This window comes from Rhipicephalus microplus, chromosome 1 (genome assembly GCF_043290135.1).
Source record: "Rhipicephalus microplus isolate Deutch F79 chromosome 1, USDA_Rmic, whole genome shotgun sequence".
Classification (NCBI taxonomy): domain Eukaryota; kingdom Metazoa; phylum Arthropoda; class Arachnida; order Ixodida; family Ixodidae; genus Rhipicephalus; species Rhipicephalus microplus.
Window position 1 is genome coordinate 183967039 of NC_134700.1, and position 24209 is coordinate 183991247.

The following is a 24209-nucleotide window of genomic DNA, read 5'->3' on the forward strand; positions in this document are numbered from 1 at the left end:
AAATGTTGCATACACTGACATATGTTTAACAGTAGAAGCTGTTGATATAACCAGTTTTTGTCACTTGCGCAACAATGCCAACAGGAACATAAGTATTAGCAACACCAGAAGCTTTACAAGCTGATATGAAGCGCTGGTGCTCGCGAGGATGGTAGCCCTGGACACTGATACAGAAATCAACTTCAGCGCATGCAGCCCCACCGCGGTGGTCTAGTGGCAAAAGTACTCGGCTGCTGACCCGCAGGTCGCTGGATTGAATCCCGGCTGCGGCGGCTGCATTTCCGATGGAGGCGGAAATGTTGTAGACCCGTGTGCTCAGATTTGGGTGCACGTTAAAGAACCTTAGGTGGTCGAAATTTCCACAGCCCTCCACTACGGCGTCTCTCATATTCATATGTTGCTTTTGGGACCTTAAACCCCACATATCAATCAACTTCAGCGCATGCCACCTGACTAGAATGGACGTGAACCCGACGTGATGGCTGTATCATAGGAGTATATATGTATTATTTATAAAATTGGATATAGCCGGCCCTGCAACCACACTTGACGTTAGTACATTAGGGTCTATTCGAAATGCAGTTGCGAGACCTGGCGTGGTACTTCGGTAAAATGCTTTATTACCACGCAGAATGCTTGGGTTTGATTCCGGCTGAGAGCCTAGCATTTATTATTGTCGTTTGCCGGGTCAACGTGGCAGATGCCAGGCTTTTCTTCATGCTCACACGTTAAAGTTGATTGTGTGTTCTCATCGTTTCTGGCTAGATAGTTAGTCTCAATCCCCTGTGGCATATAGCCGTCTACGGGTATGTGCCACTGTTTGGTGGGAAGAGCTTGATGACGTACGCCTCGGGATGGTGACATTATTCATATTGAAACCAGCGCGTCATATTCGTCAAACCACGTTACCCTCCTTCACTAAATTGGGTTAACGCGAACCTAAAGGGGTGATTGTCAGAGTGCCCAGAAGTAAGCGGATAAATAGATAGATAGATAGATAGATAGATAGATAGATAGATAGATAGATAGATAGATAGATAGATAGATAGATAGATAGATAGATAGATAGATAGATAGATAGATAGATAGATAGATAGATAGATAGATGCCAAAAGTGCTTGCATTATGCAAAGCCAATCTTTGCATTTAAAATTGAGAACATGAGTGACGACGCCGTCTCAATGATATTCAACCACGTCGCCAGTATGTCATAGAGTGCGAAGGCGTCCAATAGAGCCTATATTATTTTTCATGCCTATACACAAGAGCTGAATTGTGTTTTAACGCAGCCGTTGGTGCTAACATGTCAAGGTTTAGAAAGTTTCTAGGACCGCTGAGGTTGAGCGTTGGATTAGTTGGTGCAGCATAGTTTCAATGTTTCACGACGCATGCAAACAAGACGAACAAAGAGGAGACACAGAGAACGTTAAACTCACAGCTGGCTTTGGTTTACCTGCCACGGCAGTATTATGCGCTTTTCTAGGATAGATGAGAACAAAATGCAAAGAGAGAGAGAGAGACAAAAAAGGACAGCTGGGAAAAATGCTGAAAGCTTGCTCTCCCTCTGAATCTTATTCTCGCACTGGCATTCAGATGCCTATGTTTCGGCAGGCAAGACATTCGACAATGGTTTTGAGCTGTAATTTATATTCTAATAATTAACGTATGAAGGCTGAACTGACGACTTTATTGCGCCACTGTAATGCCTCATGAACTTGGAGGGCACTATGACTCGCGTTGCCATGCTCTAACCTTTGAGATACAGTGAAAAACCCTGAAAGATTAGCCAGCTGTCGCTCATTCAATAGATGAGTGCGCACTCGTGGGACGGGACAGTTTTCACCAGACAACAAAGGCCATCTTTAAAACAGCCGAATTCTTCAGAAGTTAAGAAGTGTGGCATTCATTCTAAGGTAGTCGATGAGGACGACCAACTGCTTAGGTTTTAATCGTGATCGTAGGACACTGCCTTGCGTAAATAACTTTTTACGACTTCAGTTCCCACGCAAAGGCCTGAGTGAGTCTTTCATTAACCATACTTAAATTATTCCGACGTGCTTGCAAAGTGTACATTTCATGGTAGACTACCAGCTAAAATTCTAAAACCAGGCCTTTACAGCGAAAAAAATGTTTTGTGGCGTGTCCTGCCAGAGATACACAGTTATATTTTATTTTACGTAGAAGAGATGTATAAAGGTGCTCAAGCTGACAACAATGCAAACGAATAACAAGCTCGCGGGCTGCAATGAGAAGCACGAATGCCAAGGAAAAGCACTGAAAAGAGAATGAAATAGTAACATGCGCATGTACATAAGAAATCTCTCGTAGTTTTCTTCAGCGTTTCTCTTTTTTGTGCAAGTCATAGTCATCAGCACCGGCAAACGTTGAAAGGAGGAACACAGATAAGTTTGGCGGAAAAGAAAGGTCCCTTAAAAAATTGGTTGGGCGACCTGAAGGGCTAGTACAAATGGGAAAATGTGGGTCGTATTTCTTTTTTCATTTTTAGTTTTTGGACATCCAGAACATGCTGCTTTTATAAAACGCCTCATTGCGCTGCAAGTGTTTTAAAATGTAAGGGCTGACAAGTTCCTGAAAGTTCACCGGGATGACGCTAAATAAATGAGTTCTCGACCGTTCAATTTCCTGGCATGTGCGAAAAGCTCGGATCGTTTTGCTGTTGTATCTCAGCGTATTATGGGGAATTGTTTTTTTCTTTTCAATTGTTATCTCGGAGGAAACATTCATTTTTCTGTAATATGGAGAAGGGCTCAAAAAGAAAGCTGAGTCAGAAATAGAAAAGTAACGTCACATAAATGTTCTCTAGAATACACAGTTTGTACTGTGCATTGTGAAACAACAACGACAATGACAACAATAACAAAAGAAAATTGCCAAAAAATCTGAAACATGACCCGGAAATATTTGCATAGAATTCATGAATCACTGGATACTTACAAAAATCATCGTTTGTAGTGTATTTTTTCATATTGTCTCGACAAAATGTTTCACAAGAAATAAATAGTTGATTTGATGTTGGCGCTAGCATTCACTGACTGAGGAAATTCACATGCACGGTTGGAGACGCGCAAGTTAACACATCAACATTCATCACACCTTGAAGACTCGCTGTCACAAAGGAGTCAGAAGGACGAAGTCAAATAAAGGGAACTTTGTGCTTCGGGACAACTAAGTCTTCCTGGAGCATCGCCAGACAGCACAGATAATAGCGCGTGCACTGTCAAAACCATACACCTTGAAGAGACGCTGCAACACATTTTCAGCATTGTGGAAAAAAAATCACCACCCAAGCACTCCGTACAAATAGTAAGCAGCGAAAGCTGAAACGTGTGACCTCGGTGTTGAGCAGTGGGTTCAACTCGACGTGGCCCTGAAGTGTTTAACTATTACTGGTTACATGTTCGTGCTTCTTAATAAGATTATGCACACCTTTCGCTCAGGTTTACCACAGTGTTTATTTCACATGCCGCACATTGTGTGTCGCGTGGTCATGGTTATGGAGGAATGTAATGAGCGGTCAAACGCATTCCGCAATGCGTTAATCACAGTGGATGTTCTCGAATCACACGCGATCACAGACATCGCTGCCGAAGCCAATGTGCCGCTGCAGAAACTCCCGCTAAAGGCGCCGATCACCTCGGCGAACCCGCTCCCGCAATCATCCGATTGATGCCACAACGCCGCGTTGTTGCAAGCGCTACTGACAATGTGAGCCAACTCGGCGGGGAGGCCTCGGGAAAAAATTTTGGGCGTGGGCTTGGTGCCATGGCTCTGGTGACTTGACTCACAACAAAGCCAATGGCGCGTGTACTTTGGAACGACGTAATTGATAACGCAGCCAATGGAGACCGCTTGTGACACCGCAGCCGAATGGATTTTCGTTTCTCCTAGTCATATACAGCTTTCGCAGTAAAAAGCTGCGGATTGGTAGACGATGCTCCCGAAAACACGCGAGCCAAATATTGTAGCGCAGCACATGGTCTGGAATTAAGACTGGGTCCTCACAGTTAGCAGAAAATCACTCCCTCTTCCTCTACAAGTGACGTCACTCAAACAAACTACTGCGCTATATACCTAAGTCCAAGGGCTGTATTAGCGATGGTGAGCTGCACAGTTACTGTGATCGCCGCGAGGCACCGCCACGAGGCCGCGCACATTCTCTCGATCACTAAGAAGGTTAGCTGCGCGTTCGAAAAAAAAATGAAATTAAGTGCAAAAGGTCAGGACGCGTGCTGACGAAGGAACGCATCTTCTTGTAATTTCATCGTCCCCCTCCCCTAGCAGCTATCAATGCCCTCGTTGGTGCAAAAAAAGAGGGAGAGCACTGAGAGCATACGGCAAGTTCCGTAACTCCAATCGTACGTCACGCACTTTAAGGAATTTTGCGGCAGTTAATTCGTCGGGCAACAAGCTCCTTTATTGAGGCCATTGAACGATTTTTTTAAAAAGTGCAGCAGAATCTCGTCTGCCAGAGCCTTACTACTTTAGCCAAAAGCACATGTTTACTGTACACTATTCTGTGTCCCAGAGGGTTTGCACAGAGATGCATAGAGCAACGTTGACGTGTGACAAGTGATTGAAGCTGCTAAGCGTGACGTCGCATATGCTGAGAGATGTGACTGTGATCAGTTCTGTTAAAATTTTCATAATTATCAACAGAGTGGTTTAAGCCAGCCGCAAAATCTTTGGCGTCCTAAGAAAACCACGGGTTGGTATGTGTCACTACATTAGGGCAAGCCCCAATACGAAAGCATGGTTACCCACTACTGAGGAATACCGAGCCCAAATAACGAGCACTGTACGCCACTACCGAGCACGGTGCCTCACTGCCGAGCAATCCTGAGCTCTACTACTACAGTATAATTCTAGAAACAATACTGCTAACGAGCACTACCGAGCATAGTCAAGCCCCGCAACTGAGCACGGTTCCTCACCGCCGAGCAACGCCTTGCTCTACTACCGAGCGCTACCGAGCACCAGGAAGTCCCAACACCTAGCACGGCTACTCACCACCGAGCAACACCGTGCTCTACTACCGAGCATGGTTCCTCACTGCCGAGCAACGCCAAGCTCTACTACCAAGCATAGGCAAGCCCCACTACCGAGCATGGTTTCTAACTACCGAGCAACACCGTGCTCTACTACCGAGCACTACCCAGCACGGGCAAGCCCTGCTACCGAGCATGACTCCTCACTGCCGAGCAACACCGTGCTCTACTACCGAGCACTACCGAGCATGGGCAAGCCCCACTACCGAGCACGGTTTCTAACTACCGAGCAACACCATGCTCTACTACCGAGAACTACCCAGCACGGGCAAGCCCTGCTACCGAGCATGACTCCTCACTGCCGAGCAACACCGTGCTCTACTACCGAGCACTACCGAGCATGGGCAAGCCCCACTACCGAGCACGGTTTCTAACTACCGAGCAACACCATGCTCTACTACCGAGAACTACCCAGCATGGGCAAGCCCTGCTACCGAGCATGACTCCTCACTGCCGAGCAACACCGTGCTCTACTACCGAGCACTACCGAGCACGGGCAAGCCCCACTACCGAGCACGGTTTCTAACTACCGAGCAACACCATGCTCTACTACCGAGAACTACCCAGCACGGGCAAGCCCTGCTACCGAGCATGACTCCTCACTGCCGAGCAACACCGTGCTCTACTACCGAGCACTACCGAGCACGGGCAAGCCCCACTACCGAACACAGTTTCTAACTACCGAGCAATACCGAGCTATACTACCGTGAACTACCGAGTATGGGCAAGCCCCGCTATCGAGCTTGGAAAGTTTGAGCCTTCAACTGAAACACTGCTTCGTGATGTGTCACGCGTCAAAAACGCGAGAGAGTGGAATGGAGACAGAGACGGAAAGGGATAGAAAGAAATGAAAACAAAAAATAGAGAAGATTTTAAAGGGACTAATGACAAAAAACGAGGAAGTAAGCGAAAGACATGAGAACTGAGAGAAAGTTAAAGAAACAAGAGTAAGAGGTAACAAAGAGAGTGAAGGACCGAAAAAAAAGAAACATAGAAAGAGAAACAGTGTATGAAAAAACTAAGAAAGAGTTAAAAAACAGATAGAAAAATTGATATACTGGCTGGTAAACAGGAAAAAACAGACACAAAAGAAAATCCAAGAAACAGAGCAACACGGAAAGAGAGAGGTAAATAAAGAAAAAAAACAGAGACATAAAATGACAGAAATGAATACAAAAGAATAAAGGGCAACAAGAATTAGAATGGGAAAAAATAATTGATAGAAAAAGAAATTTGGGAGAAAGATAAAGAAGTAACAGGTATTAAAAACAGATACAAGAAACACAGAGGGAGTGTGAAAAAGAATTGAGAAAAAATAAGGAGAAAGAAGGAAGCCATCGCAGCATCGCGCCACTAAAGTGAAGCCGCTGCAACTATGTTTTCTATGAAGCATCCTACGCTTTGCAGATAATCTCCGAATTGATTCACCAAAAATATATGAAGAAAAAGGAACTCACTCTGCGTGTGCTTAGGATTAGTGAAACGATTGGTAAAATCTTTGCCGCCTTCTCTGAAACAAGGAATACGATAACACACTCGACGTCCGATACATTGAGTGTGTATCGTGGGTGAGCCTTTTTTTTTTTTTTGAAGCACCGAGTAATCGCTTATTGTTATCTTTCTGTGGGACAGCGAAAATGCGAATTCCTTTGCTTGAGCTGCTCTTGAAATCTTAGATGAGTGCCAAATCTGGACGATTGGGTGTAACAAATGGCAATTAAAAGCCCGGCTAGGCTCGTTTCAGTCGTGCAAGTGCTTGTTGAGCGTCGTGAAGCAACGGGAAGTGTTTAAGTTCGAGCGTAAGGTACGTATTACACTCATATATAGAATATGTTCTGAACAAATTCTTATGTGCTATAAAGACGTGTTCAGGTTGAGTCTATTGCGCTCTTCGCCTTTGGGGATCGACACAATCGAATGAGAAGGTATAAAGATGGCTTATGGCTCCGGGTCGTTTTATGCAAATGTAAAAATAACATTGTAAATTACCTAATACAAAATTTACGGATTCTTTTCTTTTGCCATTCGAGGACAAAGAACAACGATGTAGTCTAGTGCACGTCGCTTTCATTCCTTCTTTTCCTCGCTTTTTTTTTGTTGAGTGCGCAGAAAGAGACGTGCCTAAAGATTCCGTGCAAAATACGGTAAGGCGTCTCCGTGCTCACGTGCTGTCGTAGATTTAAATAAAACCAAGGGCTTTGCTGTTGCTTAGCAGGTTGTGCCTTACTGCACTCCAATATAAAGAGAAGGTAATAAGGTTAAAGCTTCTCGCCCCAGGGTATTGAATCCGTTTCTAAAAATCTGGGCTTATCTTGTGCCGAAACCAGGATAGAGTCTCGGGTCACGGCGTATAAGAAATCGCAGGATTGGTCTCCACTGCCAAAGTTTCTTTACTATGCATCAAACTATGAAACCTCTTTACGTACAACTTTAATATGAATGAATATCGATGTCTCCATTATTAGTGCATCTGACAAACTTGGAGGACTCTTGAACTTAGTCTTAAAGCGTGAATGCGGTAGCATAATAGGTATCTGCTCGCATCGCCTTCTAAATAATTATCCCTAGTTCGCTTCTCAAAGAAGACCTTAACCATACCGCAACGGAATGAACGTTTGGGTGCATAACATTGGCTGTTTCAAACTATTTCAGAATACATGCAGCGAGTACAGTTGAAGAGGTCCATCACGCCGTATTTATTCATTTTACAATTTGGAAACGTACCGACAACGCGTCGATGAGGCAATACGCGCACCAGCGCAGCTGCCTGCTTTGTGGATGCTGTTGCTCAATATGCTGATTAATTATGCATGAGCAAATTGTAATGTAGTAGCCTTGCAAACCACCTATTTGTTGCGCAACTCGCATGTATTCACGCCTGGTGTGATGTTACGCTTTTCCGTGGAATATTACATGCTTTAAAGAGACTCCTCTTATTACAAATAATTCTTGTATTATTTAATTATGAAGCAGTTGCTTGGCAACAGGGATAACACCACCTGTGGTTTTACGTCACGAAACCGCGATACGACTATGGCAGAAGACGTAGGGCACTCTGGAATTTTTGACCATTTCATGTTTATTAACGCGCACTGACATCCCACACAACAAGAGTCTCAAGAATTTCGCCTCCAGCATTTCGCCGATATTTCGCTCTCAACCCGCGACGCCGACGCCGACACAGGAAGCTCTGTGAAACGAGCTCTCTAAGGCTTCCCGAGTGATTGCAGCTAAATTTTCACAAGCATCATATGATCTCAGTGCCTTTGTTTAGCGAAGCGCGAACATTTTTAATGTGCCTTTAACATTCGGATACCAGGAACATATTCGTTGATGGAGCACAATTCAGGCATATGTAACAGGGAATCGCTCAGGATCAGTCACCTGTTGCGTAACATGTAGTTAAAAGCACAGCCCTGGATTTTCCTGTTGCGCGCTCGCTTTTGCGCTCCTCAACATTTCGCCATCGCGTTTTACGCTCCCCCAAAGTGGCGTGCTCGCAGTTGTACCGACGCAAAGCTGACTTTAAACCTCGGACGAGACTGCGCAAGCATTGCGTCATTATATGGTAAGCGACCAACTTCTACCTTAATTCCTGATTCGGCCAGGCTAACTTGCGAAACCTTACATGATGTGATTCATTTTCGTGTATTTAGAAGGTATAAGGATTCCCTATGCGCGCCGGCGTGCATATAGCGTGAAAAAATGAGTGTGACTGGGTGCATAAAGAGCCACGATAATGCTGACGTGTGTTCTCACGCAAGAAAAAAAAAGGAAAAGTCGATGGAGCACGAGTTTAAGTAGGACAAAAAAAGAGGCGTTCTTAGGAGCCTTACGCAAGGCAAGGCGGCCTGGCATGCCGAGTATTTCAAACCTCTCACGATGATATTACGACAAAAGAGACAAATGCCTACGCAATACACATTTCGAAATCAATACTAACTGAAGCATTTCTCATTCACGAAGTGGTTAATGAGGCAGTACGCAAGTGTTCATCTTAAGCATGGCTCCTTATTGTGGCACCAATTTAGTATCTCGTCTGGCGTGGAATCGCAGAAGGCAAAAACAACTACCAGTGATGCGATGAGTTCGGCTGCATATTAAACAATATACATAGATAATTGCGCAAACCACCACTGAGTTTCGCCTCGTTTTCCGCAGTGCTTCCACCTAACTCCGCCAAAAAGCAGTCATCTAGAGACGCAGAAAGATAGAAAAATGGGACCTCTAAAGGTATATATACGCTAAAGAATAATAGTCATCTAATTTGTGGTTTGTAGTTGTATTCTGAATAATTAAAGACTGAAAAGTATAAAAAATTAGTTCAATCATCAACACTCCTCCTAAAATTAATTGCATTCGGTCATCTGTTATGCTGGTTTAGGTCCAAATATTTTATAAGAGCGAATGAAATATGCTAGATGAGTGCTGTGGTAAACATTTAAATATATTTCGGAGGTGTTGGCTAATGGAAGAAGACGCAAAGCAGTGATTGTGCATGTACCGTAGCTACTAAGTATAACATTTAGCAGTAGGCATTTATTTATGGCACTTGTGTAATTAACAAAAAGAATTAGTTGACCCCTGGTTTTCGTTTTTACTGGACGTCTTCAGACTCAAATGCTAAAAGAAAGATACACTTTTCGTTGTTAAATGTATCACTGAAATACTTGGCTTGCTGTGCGCAAGAGAGCAGTTTCCGGAGTTGGCTGCTGGATAACTACGCATATTGGGTCACCAACGATTGTCCGGCTCTTATGATATCAACCACACAGGATGATTGATATGAGGGGTTTGACATCCCAACACCACCATATAATTATGAGAGATGCCGTAGTGAAGGGCTCCGGAAATTTCGACCACCTGGGGTTTTTACCGTGCACCCAAATCTGACCATACGGGTCTGCAGCATTTTCGCCTTTATCGAAAATGCAGCCGCCACAGCCGGGATTAAATTCCGCGACCTGCGGGTCAGCTGCCCAGTGTCTTAGCCACTAGACCACCGTGACGGGGCCACACATACAGGAAAATATGGTTCCTTACAAATTTGGGCTTTCTGTTTTTCTATATTTTCTCGTTTTTTTTTCTCGCACAAGTAAAGTGTGGTGCATTTGCATCACGCATGGTTGTTCTGTTGACTTTGAAGATGCCTAAATACACACATAATATTGTACGCTGTATGAAAAATTCTGATATGAATATTTCCTTGGTGATTTGCACTGTATAGTGAAGTCATTGTTCCCTTCTCTCTGTTGTTGCCCACCAATAGTGTAAGTGAATTTATGTGCGATTTCAAATAGTCTTACTTTTTCTTGAATATCATGTATATATCTTTAGTTACTCGAAAACTGGAGTTGGCAGCGTAAAAAATAAATAAATATTCAGGCTGAATTGGTATGTGTAACTACAACTGAAGGTATCAGTAATTTCATGGCATGCTCTAATGAGAGACGCGAAGATTCAGAAGGAATCCTGAATGTGAAACCATGAAAGAGCATTTTTATTGTTTGCCTCTAAAATGCTTTCTGATCTTTTAGTACTGCCGAACGCAGTGTTGTCAACAGCGTATTTAACTTCAGTTACCATTGGTCTCTTTTATTTATCTCTCTCCCTCTTCCTCTAGAGTATTGTGAAAAACACATATTCACTGTGCTTGAAGCGTTGGACAGCAAAAGTTTGTTACTACTTCAATGTTATAACTTGTAACAGAAAGATAAATGAATGGATATGTTTGCACGGTGCAAGAAAACCAGGACGTTGAGAAGACACAACACAAAAGCTGACTTCAACTGAAATTTCTGAGTGATGACGCCTGAAGTATATACACATGATAGCAATGAGCCAAAGCTTTCGTTTCATCAAGGAAGGGATGCAATTCTTTCCGAGTTCTGGTATATATATGGTTATATTGGTAATGTGGTATATATGTGGCCTTGTTGTTGTTTGGTTTTCCGCGTTCCGCCCGTAGATAAGCAAGCACGACGGAGGCTTCAAGTCACAACAAACAACAAAAGTTTGTTGAACACTACGTCTCATATAGCTGGGTGGACCTATAGGAACATGGGGCTGCGCGGCGAAGATCATGACAGCAATCAGCCAGCGTGGATTGCAGCGTGTGTCCTTGGTAGCCAATGCACCACTGCTCGGTGTAGCGCACAGGCTGCCACGTTTAAATTTCGCAGGTGGGCCACGCGCACCGCCACTACGCAAGACGTCGTTCCATCTCTAGACAGCCGTTCGTGGTTCCCACAGCCTGCGCAACTGACATGCTACGTCAGATAGATTTGTGATCCGTTCAGTAATACACACAGATGGAGACAGTGTGCGATTTTAGCACACACGTCCGTATTATCGAACGAAGTGCACTCTGCCGAGAGATGGTGTGAAATTAATAAGGAACTTTCGTTGGGTTATTCCTCTTGGATCCAGCAATGCCTAAATCTAGCTTGCTGAATGATAGGAACAAAATCTTAATGCTTATTAGAACCCTATAAAATTGAAGCCGACACCGGCATCACAATTGTCGTTAACCTGACGTGACGCCTGTATCACTGGTGTACACATGTAATGTTTTCTGATTTTTTATAAAGTTATCTAGCCTGCACTGCAGTTACAATGGACGTTGAACCAACAATACGCATGCGTAGGTCTTTTTTTTCAAAGCAGTTTCAAGGCCTTGCGTGCCTCTGTGGTAGAATATCTGTCTGCCATGTGCAATGTTTCGGTTGGGTTCCTCCCACGATCCTCAGTTTTTTCTGTTTGTTCGAAGGGTCAAGGCTGCTGGTGTCGGGTATTTTCAATGATACAACATGTTAACTTGTCAACGACTAATCTCCCTATTCCTGGACAGATATAAGCAGTCAGTCACCTGTGGCATATATCCGCGTACTGCTTCCCATGGCATACGGGTATATGCCACACATATCTGGCTGAAAAGGTTTGGCGACGTACGCAACAAGATTTTTCACGTTCTTCTTTCCATCACCAAACATTTACGTTTTCCCAACTCTCTAACCCTTCCATACCAAATCTTGGTGAACACCAAGGTAGAGGGGCAAATACGAGAGCACCGAGACGTAGGCACATTAGATAGATAGATAGATAGATAGATAGATAGATAGATAGATAGATAGATAGATAGATAGATAGATAGATAGATAGATAGATAGATAGATAGATAGATAGATAGATAGATGGCAGAGGAGATAAGAAAAAGATAGAATGAGGGACAGACAAATGTAGAGCAATAATGCAAAAAATTCTGAGAAAAAACAGATGCAAAGAAGGGATTGGAGAAAAAGAGAGCAAAGGAAGAAAGAGATGATGTGAGAAAAAAAAGAGAAAGAAAGTATTAGATATACAGAAAGACAAAAGGGCAGAGAGAAAGAGGAACCGTCAAATACAGCGAGAAAATTATAAAGGGAAAGGATGAAAAAGATTATGAAAGATAAAATAAAGAGCCAGAAAGAGAAGAAAATTGATAAAAATAAAAAAAGAAAGGAATGAAGAAAAGAATAAAAGCAAATGAACAGACATAAAATAGTTAAAAGCTTAGTGAGGGAGATGAAAGTGAAATAAAGCAAATATTACAGAAAAAAAACATTCAGGCCGCCCGTTTTCGCACTTCCTTTAGGCTTGGCACTGCTTATGTGAAAACGCTTTTTTTTTTGTGACACCGCTTTTAATTTATCTTTTTTAATATATCGCTGCTCTTTTCGCTCTAATACGTCATTCTTTTGTTTCTGAAGGCGTTCTTTATGGACAATTATTACGGCTGCTATTACGATTACAGTATAGGCGCGAGGACTTGCAGCCTTTGGCACACTGTTATATTGCATTCAGGCGGTTACGCAAATGCTCTATCAGATTGGGCTGCTCGTTCACTGCAGGTAACCAACACGTTTCTCAAGTGGTCCGGCTTAGTTGATCAGGGACAACTCGTGTTTGCTTTTGTCTTTCCCGGGGATAACGGGAGTGCGTTATGCTTTGCACGATGACCCTCACCGGCATGCAATACATTTGACTACAGACTACGCTCCTTCTGTGAGCAGCATTGGATTAGCTGAGAAGCCAGGGCTCTAAGAAATGAGCTGCTTTGCAGTAACACAGTCCTTAAAGAATGCTTGTTGGGTAAATAAAATGTTGGTGAAATAACTATAATTTCAAATAATTATGTTACTGCCGCCTTATGCAACCGCAGTGACCTTCCGTTCGCAGATATTAACCGAGTTTTGCCACCAACCTTTTCCGCGACCCTCCTCTGACTCGCTTTCTATTTGGAATAACATGACGTAATACTTCACGTTTCATTACCATGTAGCTGTAACGGCTGCCAATGATATCACGGATTAGTCCGCTTCGTATGAAAATCATTGCTGCAGCGTACTGGCTGATATAGCAGCATCATAGAGCGGTGATGCATGGTCAGCTTAATTCTAACGACATGCATCTGTACCGCTGCAAAAAATCGATGGCGATCTGCGTAAAACAAGGCAACAGCCTAATACACCACTTTCATTCGTTGGTGCTTGTGTATGCTCCGCTTGTGTTGAAAATTTATTATCCTGATTATCGACTGTAAAACAATATTTTACACTTTTCCTGTTCATAAAGGGCTCCGCACAATCCTACGCAGTACATGGTTGTGCTTGTGTTTGTAATTTATTCTTTTACACTGCAAATTTATAAGCACGAACCTCCTAGCGTATTGGGGTGATATTTTTTCGAAAACTTTAAATAGTAGCAACAGCAAAGACAAAAACGAAAAAAAAGAAACAGTGATGTTTGACGGAAGCCATGACGGGCTTGAAACGCTGAACATAGATAATTTCGAAGCCTAATCGGGTTGCTTCTAGGTTGCTTGCTTCGCTTTAGCTGGCTGATACTAGCTTGTTTCTAGGCTGATTATAATCACATGGAGGTTCAAGTTGAAGCATGGACCATCACAGACTTGACTCGGATGTGCGAACTCCAACTACAGAAACTCGTACTGAAAACGAGTGTTTGCACCTGTCATAGATGTACGGGCAGGCCATCGTTGGCGTTGTGCTTCAATCGCTTCTGGGTGATTTCGCAGGCGTTGTTGCCTTTGTCGATCCCCAGTGTCTTCTAGTTGTACGTACTCGGGCTTTGCAGCCATTTCTTGGGCTAATGTAGCATTTTTCATTTTTTAGGGGACCAGTGGGAAGTATAGTGGGATCTACCCAATTGCTGTGGCCCATACTCGTTTGTGAATTCAAACTTGTTTTCTTGTCGTACATTTTACCCCGACCTTTAACGTCCTCACAGTTAGAAAAAAAAGAATATTACTGTTGATGTAATTATTACCCCCTTCTCAGTGATTACCGCAACTTTGGCGTAACAGTGCTGTAAATTTAGCTTTTATGATCCTTTCTATTACCCAGAAGCTGCTATACAGAAGTTAAAATTGAACATGCGCTGCCCGTGCCAGATAAGTCATTGAGGCGTTGAAGCACTCTCTTCGTCTCGCACTTTTGCACACGCTCGTGAACATTGTATTCAGAAACTTTGTCAGCGCCTCTAGATCTTTCGCCACACCTGCATTCAATGTAGGAACACATGTGGACTTTGGAAACAACGAGGGTATATAGCGACGACAAAAATAGCCGAGAAAGTGTCATGGTTTTAGCTAAACATCGAAATAGAAACGCCTCCCCACTCGATTTGACATACTTTCTCCATTTACCATATTTACCAACCACAAGCGATATTCTACCACCAAGTTATGAGAAAAAAACCGAATATGGAATGATAGAAGACAGGAGCTGCTAGGGGCATAGCTAAATCTTATAGGTATGCGAATAGTCAATTTTGAGGTGAGTCAAATACGAATCGAATTGTGGTAGCCCTGAATCGAATACGAACAGAATGCTATTCGAATAATTATAATTATTTTTTAATATAAAGAAGAACTTTCCTATTTTAACAATGGGAGAATTCTATTACGCGTTGCTTGCAACAGGTATCCACATAATGTAACAAACACACGTAAGGATTTTAGTCAGTTAAAAAACCGACAAAGTATACTACAATTGTGCAAACTTGCGTAAGCACGTACGCACCAGCAACTAGAGCGTGGGATATTTTGTTACTATACATTGAAATGCTGCGGTGACTACAATAATCCGTATAGAATTTCGTTATCAGCTTCAAGTTGAACTGAGGCATAAGATTTTTTATCCTTGAACCCAGCACCGTCTATCTAGTGCAACATTTATTGAAATAGATGAAGCAGTTACAACATCATCGGTTCAAACAACAAGGACAAGTGAATATCATTGTTGAATACTCCATGTGCAAGAACAATTTACATCATCATTATACTTACGTCTGATATCAGTCGTGTACACGTGGTGCAAATATTGCCCTTCTGTATTCGAATACAGCCATAATCACCGCCATATCATGACCAATATGATATAGGATCGGCGACACGTTCACTTCTGTGACACTATAGTTTTAAGCGAAAACGCTCTTATCTGGTTATTATTATAGCGCTGATATTCCTTGAAAATTATATAGAGACTACTTGATAATTCAAAGGTCAAAAAGGTAAAAAGGCCCCCTAGCAGTTCCAAAGCTTCGTTACTTCGGGGTTTTCCCCTCGTTGCCGATCGTTCGAAAATTATTCGGCCCTTTGAATATGCAAAATTAGATCCGAATACCAAATCGCATAGAGCGCTATTGAATTCGTTATTCAATATTTTCGAATATTCAAACACCTCTAGTTAACATGTACCATAATGTAACCTCACAATACGTTATACACTGGCTCTAAATAGTCAATAACTAATTATGCTTAACTTTTGCAAGTAATATAGGCCACTGTTGTTCAAAAGTGCACCTTGAAGGTAAATCCAGTAGAATAGAAGTGTCAGCAGTCACAGCTACATTTATAAAGATAAAAGTTCCACGGCTTGGAGTGCCCTAACAGGGGCTTTCTGAAGGTTGATTTTGCAATAGCCGAAATGAAAAACTTGGTTGCTCCGTGGGGAGACGCAGGGGCCGCCGACCAGTGCGGACGCGAGAAGATCGGCTCCCGATTCTGTTAATGTTTTCGTTAGGATTTTTGTGGTGCCTGTGCTCGAGCTGCATTTCATTCGACGCAGTTTCTTCTGAGGATCACGTCGATACCAGACGTTTTTCGGTGAGTGGTCCTTTTGCCGAATTATTGGAACTTTTCTTGTGGAACGCGCCGCGGCTCGGCTAACCCTACCGGGCTCAGCCTAGCGTTGACGGCGAGGGGCGGGAGAAAAGGGGCAACATGCCCGAAGTAGAGATGGTGGAAGGAGAGAAAATCTCTCACGAAGAAGCCAATCGCCCGGGTTGGACGACAGCGCTGGGCAGGAACAAGAAAGCTCGTGTAGAAACGCCAGTTTCCGCGGGCAACGCATCACATGTGGGCTCGAAGGGAGGCCGCCGCACGGCAGCCCCGCAAGTTGCAATGAAGCGCCTCGCAGCTGCATCGAGGCTCTCCCGGCTGCCGAGGGACCACATACGAATTATCGTCAGGCCGAGGGACGGACTTGACGTCAGAAAAGTAAGCCAAATTAGGCTCGCACAGGCTATTGCCATGGCGGCTGCTCTTGCCCCGGCAGAGACGGAAGGGGACATCGTTTGCCCAAACATCGCCCAGAACATTCTCGTAGTTTCCACACCGGAGAAGAAGAACGCAAACGCCTACGCCGCGATCCAACAGATTCGGATAAGCGAAGGAATGTACCATGTGGCGGCATATGTCGCGGCCCCCGATAACACCTGTAAAGGAGTCATACGAGGAATGGACACTGACATCAGCGAGGCCCAGCTCCAAACGATGATCGTCAACCAGCGAAATCCGAAGGCCCTAGAAGCCAAAAGGATCAAGAACACCACCACTGTGGTAGTGCTTTTCGACGGCATGAAGGTACCAAACTATGTCATATGCGGCGTCAGCATGCTGCGCTGCACGCTCTACAAGCGCCAAACCGACATGTGCTACGCGTGTGGAGGACTTGGTCACAGGGCCGATGTTTGCCCCAACCCCAACAAGAGGGTGTGCAGGGGCTGTGGGCTCGTGTCTCCACCCTACGATCACCAGTGCTCGCCGAAATGTGCCCTTTGCGGAGGCCCACATCCGACGGCGGACAGAACGTGCAAAGAACGTTTTCAAGTTCCTTACGTCGTGCGACGGAGAAGACGACGGCGCCGAAAGCGCGTCAAAAAGTCTCAACAACAGCTGGCCGAAGAGGACCGGTCAAGGGATTCCAGCGTGGCAAGTGCTCCCAGGCAGGGGCGTTCCGTCACGCCGGCTGGCCGCCGGCGCGACCGCTCCAGGGGCCGCGCTCGCACCAAAGGGCGCTCTTGCTCCCGGGCACGAATCCAGGAAGTACCTACTTGGGCGGATGGAGCCAAGCCGAAGCCAGCGGCGCCGCCACCAGAGGTAACGCAGGTACCATTGCCAGAGCATAGGGAAGACCCCAGGGTAGCTAAGTTGATCCAAGAGAATGCTTGCCTTAAGGCAGAGATTCAACAGCTGAGGGCTGACCTTGAGTCGTTCCGCAAACATTACTCCTCGCAGGGTGAGAGACAACAGATTCCCCCACCAGGGGACGTGCAGGCGCGCTCGGGAAAACGTAGGGCCTCACCCCCCCAAGGGGAGTGGGATGCTATGGAGACAGAATCCAACAGCAAGGCTCTGGAAAGCATGCAGCAATCGATTAAACAACTGGCTGATAGCATGACTACCCTACTGAAAAGGGTGTCGTCTCTTGAAGGTACGCAGGCCGCGCTAGCTACGGGTAGCTCGCCTCCGAAAGGCCCGAACAGGGCACAGTCGCCTGCAGGCGCGGTAACAGTCAACCCGACAGGAGATTGGCTGTCTCAGAACAGTAATTATGGCGGACAACACTAATGAACTGGTCGTGTGGCAGTGGAACTGTGCCAGTTTCAAAAGGCGCAGGGCTCAACTGCTGCACTTTATTGCTTCTCAGGCGGTCAAACCGCACGTAATTATGTTACAGGAAACTCTCGGTGATGCGCTAACTTTCCCGGGCTATCGAGTCGTCTCGGTGCGCGAGCAAGGGAAGCGCGGTTTGGCAACCTTGGTCGCGAAAAAGTGCTCCTTTCATGAACACAAACTACAGCTTGGCAACAGCAAGGCTGAGGTCATTATCCTCGAAATAATCCCCAACAGCTGGCTCAAGAACAGCGTATTCCTCCTGAATGTGTACAGCTCGCCGTCGGACAAGCGGCAGGGGTTCGCTTCGATCATGGCAAAAGCGGTGGCTCTGGCCAGGGGGGCCCCCATCGTGGTAGCGGGAGACTTTAATGCTCCGCACGACGCTTGGGGATACGCCAGGCAGTCCCCCAAAGGCAACAACCTCCTAAAGGCTGTATCTAGCTGTTCTCTTGAATTGATTACGGACCCGCAATACCCGACAAGAATTGGCACATCGGTGGTCCGAGACACAACTCCAGACTTGGCGTTCGTCAAGAACGTCGCCGGAACAGGGTGGCAAAATTTGCAAGAGAATCTAGGTAGCGACCACTTCATAGTGGGTATTACCCTAGCAGTCACTGCAGCTCCCCCCAGGGAATTTAAAGTAACGGACTGGGATGCCTTTCGTAAATTGCGGAAGGATGACGAGGATGAATACGACAGCTTAGACAGCCTCTTTGCAAGGCTCAAGGAGGATGCTAATGCTGCGACCAAGGTTGTCAAAACGAACCTGAGGGTTGATCGGATGGATGCACGCCTCGCGCATCTCTTAGAGGCTAAGAATTCCATCCTGTCCCGGTGGAGGACGCAAAGGCTCAATCGCAGACTTCGAAAGAAAATTTCGCAACTCAATCGCGAGATCGAAGCCTACTCTATTGAACTCTCCAAACAGCAGTGGAATGAAGTATGTTCTTCGGTTGACGGACAGATGAGAGTGGGGGCCAAATGGAACCTCCTCAAGCAATTACTTGATGAGTCACAGTCGAAGGGAAATCAACGATTGGCTGTTGACAGAATCGTTCACAACCAAAAAGCGAAGGGAGTGTCCGAAAAGGCCCTCCTGAAGAGGTTAGCGGACAGCTATCTTCCGCTGGGCCCTCCCGCGATGCGGAATATCCGCATTACAGGGGTGGAATGGTGGCGGAGCTGGACGCACCTTTCACTGAACCAGAAATTTGGAAGGTCCTCCACGAGCTCAACGGGCGCTCTGCACCGGGCCCGGATGGAATCTCAAATAAGCTCCTACGTAACTTGGATGGTAAATCCATCGAGAAGCTTACCGAGGAAGTCAACAAAATCTGGGAGACGGGGCACGTCCCCGAATCCTGGAAGACAGCTTCGGTAGCGCTCATCCCAAAGCCAGGCAAACCTCTGGCTTTGGAGAACATGCGACCCATCTCGCTTACGTCCTGCGTAGGCAAGGTGGCTGAACATGCGATTCACCATCGGATATCCGAGTACATAGAAAGCAGAGAGCTATTTCCACACAATATGGTAGGATTCAGACCTGCACTATCCACACAGGACGTGATGCTCCTTATGAAAAGACAAATCATTGACAACAGCACCAGGGATACTAGAGGCATACTAGCTCTAGACCTAGCCAAAGCTTTTGATAATATCTCGCACAAGTTTGTGCTTGAGGCAATTTCGGTTATGGGTCTAGGACAACGGTTCCACGCATACGTTAGGTCTTTTCTCAGGGATCGCAGGGCTACCATTAGGATCGGTCAAATCCAATCCACGGAATTTACCTTGGAAGCGAGAGGCACCCCACAGGGGGCAGTTATCTCTCCTCTACTCTTCAATATTGCCATGAAGGGCCTCTCGGAGCGACTCGCTACGGTGCGCGGGGTTAATCATGCTCTCTACGCGGACGATATCACCGTGTGGTGCATGGGAGGGTCCGACGCCGGGGTAGAGCAGGCGCTTCAAGAGGCATTAGACATCACGGAGAACTTTCTAGTCGGTTCGGGCCTGAGCCTGTCATCGGCAAAGTCTGAGTTACTACTATACAGACCCACCCGACAAGGACTGAGGAACCTCACTCCTATGGAACAGATTCCCATAGCTTTATACACACGGGATGGGCAGAAAATACCCAGGGTGGACTCCATCAGGGTCCTCGGACTCCTGCTAGAGTCCAAGGGGGGCAACTCACGAACTATAGCCCGCATCACCTCCAAGACGGAGAACATGCTTAGGCTCATACTCAGGGTCTCGAACCGCAGGGGTGGGCTGAGCGAGAGCAATCTCCTTCGGCTCTATCATGCATTTCTCATGAGCCACATTTATTATGTCGCTTCGGCGTTGCGCTGGTCCAAAAGAGAAGAGGCAAGAATTGATACACTAATGCGCAAAAGCATAAAGCGAGTTCTAGGCTTGCCTATCCACACTAGCACCGAGAAGCTCCTACAATTGGGCATGCATAACTCCCTCTCGGAGGTGATCGAGGCCCAGCAGATGGCTCAGGTCGTGCGGCTATCGTCCTCGAGGGCTGGTAGGCGCATCCTGGAATCCATAGGCTGCGGTCCTACGGAGACTAACCAGCGTAATGTAACACTACCACCCTCGATCAGAGGCACGTTTTCGGTAGCTCCACTTCCAAGAAATGTCCACCCACAATACAATGTAGGGCGCCGCATAGCTCGGGCCCGTTCCTTATTAAAATCAGTTGCAAACAGACCGCATCTCGCGACCTTTGTCGATGCAGCCCAGTACGGGCGTTCGGACCGCTTCGCAGTGGTCTCGGTCGATCATAGTGGCACACTCCTATGCTCTGCCTCGGTTAGAAAGGTTTCGGCAATGGTGGCTGAGCAAATCGCCATCGCTATAGCAATGAAGGACCCATCGTGTCCTAATGTCTTTACAGATTCGCGTTCCGCAGCTAGGGCTTTCGCCTCGGGCTCGATCTCGCGTGAGGCAGCGGCCATCCTCGGCTGTGAGGGGGCTGCCGGGTTTCACACCATAACATGGTTCCCGGCCCACATGGGGGCCAACGTACATCCTGATGTCCCCAACGCCAATGAGTTTGCCCATGACCGTGCGCGAGGTATCGCTCACCGCGGCGGCTTGGCGGATTCGCAGGCGGGGACGCCGGAAGATACAGGGACTCGCTACTCACTTTCCACGAGATCATGACTCATTATCATCTATCTCGGAGGGCTTTTCCACTTCCTCATCCTAAACTTACGCGACCGCAATCATCGGCCTACAGGATGCTCCAAACGGGGTCTTTCCCTTCGCGAGGCAGGTTCAGTCATTTTTCGCCCAACATCGAGCCGCATTGTCCGGACTGCGGAGAGGCGTATTGCTCATTACCTCATATGCTCTGGCAATGTCCTGCGTTACGTGACGCAGAGTTCAACAAAGAAGAGGACTGGGAGGAAGCCCTTAACAGCGGCGACCTCTTGGTTCAACTTCGGGCTGTCCAGAGGGCCTGCGAGAGGGCGGAGGGCCACGGTCTTCCGGTCCCTACGTGGGAGCGGCCCGCGACTGCTACGGATTCCCCCTAAACGGGGCCGTTACAACGCAGTTCCTCAGGACCTGAATAAAGTTCTTTGTCTGTCTGTCTGTCTGGTTGCTCCGTCAACTATGTCTTGCTTGACCGGCCGCGTTCCCCGAACGTTGCCGAAACTCTTCGAATATCACTTCGGCGATGACCTTGGAGTTGATGCCGAAAGGAGAGTTTCCGCTGTTAGGCAACGCACATACCAAGCAGCACAACAGCGACCGCGAGTGGCTTACATTTGATAGACTACAAGGTTTATGAATTCGATAACAAGCGAGTACTTTGCCATTTTATTCTCTACACCAGGTGCAGTGATATAATGATGCGGCACAGTAGGATAGTTTCATCTGAATTTATTTTTGCCTCTAATAGCATTCACTTTCCGTGGGTACCATAGTTAAGTCTAGATCAAGTTATAGCATCGCCACGGCAATTTCTATGGAATAATAATCTTCGACATCGCAGCACCTAATTAATTCAAGGCGAGAAAAACACCTTGTAGAATCAAGAGACGCTACGTATGCAACCTACCGCATGGTGAGCCCCGCCGTGGTGGTCTAGTGGCTAAGGTACTCGGCTGCTGACACACAGGTCACGGGATCGAATCCCGGCTGCGGCGGCTGCATTTCCGATGGAGGCGGAAATGTTGTAGGCCCGTGTGCTCAGATTTCGGTGCACGTCAAAGAACCCCAGGTGGTCGAAATTTCCGGAGCCCTCCACTACGGCGTCTCTCATAATCATATGGTGGTTTTGGGACGTTAAACCCCCCATATCAATCACCGCATGATAATGTTTAAGGTGATTCAGTTTTACCAACTTATTGGTACTACCTTCTCTGTTGGAGTCCGGAGGAAAAATGTCACCCGGGATACCACCCGTACCGACAGTGACGAAATGAAACATTGTGTCTCGGCTCAAGCTTTAAAAATAGTTGTATCGTACATATTGAGAAACAGGTATATTTATAGCGATCCACACGAAGCTAGAGTGTTAAGAAAGGCACTCTAAGCGTCACTATAATTGCATGTAATCATCACCATAAAAAAGAAGAGAAATTGGGCAGCTACGCACTTGTGATTGAAAGACTGGTAACAGCAGATCAAGTGGCTTTGCCCTCCTCTTTTTTGTCATCCTCACCCTCTTCTGCCTTCACCATTCCCTTGCCATATCGTAGCGGCACGTCTATAGCTTCTACCCTTTTCTTTTCTCTTTTTCCCACGCACTTGCTATACCATACAGTATATAAATGGCTATTTTATACTTTCGTTGTCTGGTTTTATAATCTGTCTTTCATCTTCTCTCTATATCTCTTTCTCTCTTTCTTTCTTTCTTCCCCTTTCGCTTTGTTTTTTACTCATCGCATTTTCCGTAGCAACACAATCATGTAGTTGCGACAAATGCTCGTTCTGCTATCACGCCTGGACAACCGAGTAGTTACGACGCACGACTTCAGACCGCGGCTGCCCAGGTTCCAATCTCTCCTCCGCAGGAATATTTAATTACTATTTCTCCTCCTCCTTAGTACTTCTCAACTTCTGCCCTACTCAATTCTTCTTCACTTCCCCCTTCTCCTTTCCTTCCTCTTCTCCACTTCATCGAGGGGAGCTTTCCCGACGTAGTCTTCGCTCTAAACCTCGCGCCTTCTGTACTCGGTAGTGGTGCCTGCCCTTTCCTGTGGCACTTACCCACCCGAGTTTCAGCGCCTTATCTGCATTAAAGTGGCATCTTTTTAATAACTGCGACGTTAACATTCCGACCGTTCACCATAGAAGCATGAATCGGGCTGCTGTGTGAAACCTGTTCCACATTCCAATTTATACAGCGCGCCTCATAAGGTAGAAGGGAAATACGTAAAGAGGAAAAGAAAGTACAAATCACAGCTCCGCTGTTAAGATCCTACAAGGCTAAGAGAGCCACAGAGGCTATATAAATACGCTCACTCAATCATTGTCTCACGCACTTACTCGCACAATCAATCAATCAATCAATCAATCAATCAATCAAACAATAAATAAATAAATAAATTGCTCAATCAATCGATCGAGATAGAAAAAAATTTAAGCTTTTGATATGCAGGCAATTCAGTAGCATATCATGAAGTATATAGAGTAGGTGTGATGATGCGCGCAATTTAAATTTGTTAAATATCTAATGATGTGCGCCTGTACGTAATACCATGTCATGGAAGGTACTCTTCGTGGATTACCTAAAAGGGTGAGACTAAGGAAGAAAAAAATTGGTCATGCCACGCCTTGTGGGAATCGGTTTCACGTGAAGAAGTCAGTGAGTAGTTCTGTGCTGAATGTTTAGGCTTTGATCCAAGCATTATACGAGGTGTATCGCAGTTTTTTTTTTTTTGCTAATGGAATAGTTGTGTGCACGTGTTGCATATACCAGGCTCGCCGACTACACAGAATGTTAAATGGTAACTTTTGTATATACGTAGTATCCGAACTCACGTTAGAGCGCAGAAGTCTGTATTATCGAAGCAATGCGCATACAATGCCACGATGATGTCAATGCCGTACGTAACCTTCGCTCGCGTAGTGATCCGGGCTGCGCAGCGCTTGAATATAGCAGGTGAAGTAATAGGAATAAGTGTGTAGAGCTCATTAGACTGCTACGAAAATGC

General features: G+C 45.8%; 1 protein-coding gene across 3 annotated transcripts in view; it reads left to right on the top strand.

Annotated features, from left to right (window-relative positions):
- Positions 1-24209, top strand: part of LOC119178536 (neuroligin-4, Y-linked) — a 523045-nt gene that overhangs the window by 38863 nt on the left and 459973 nt on the right. The window lies entirely within an intron of this gene.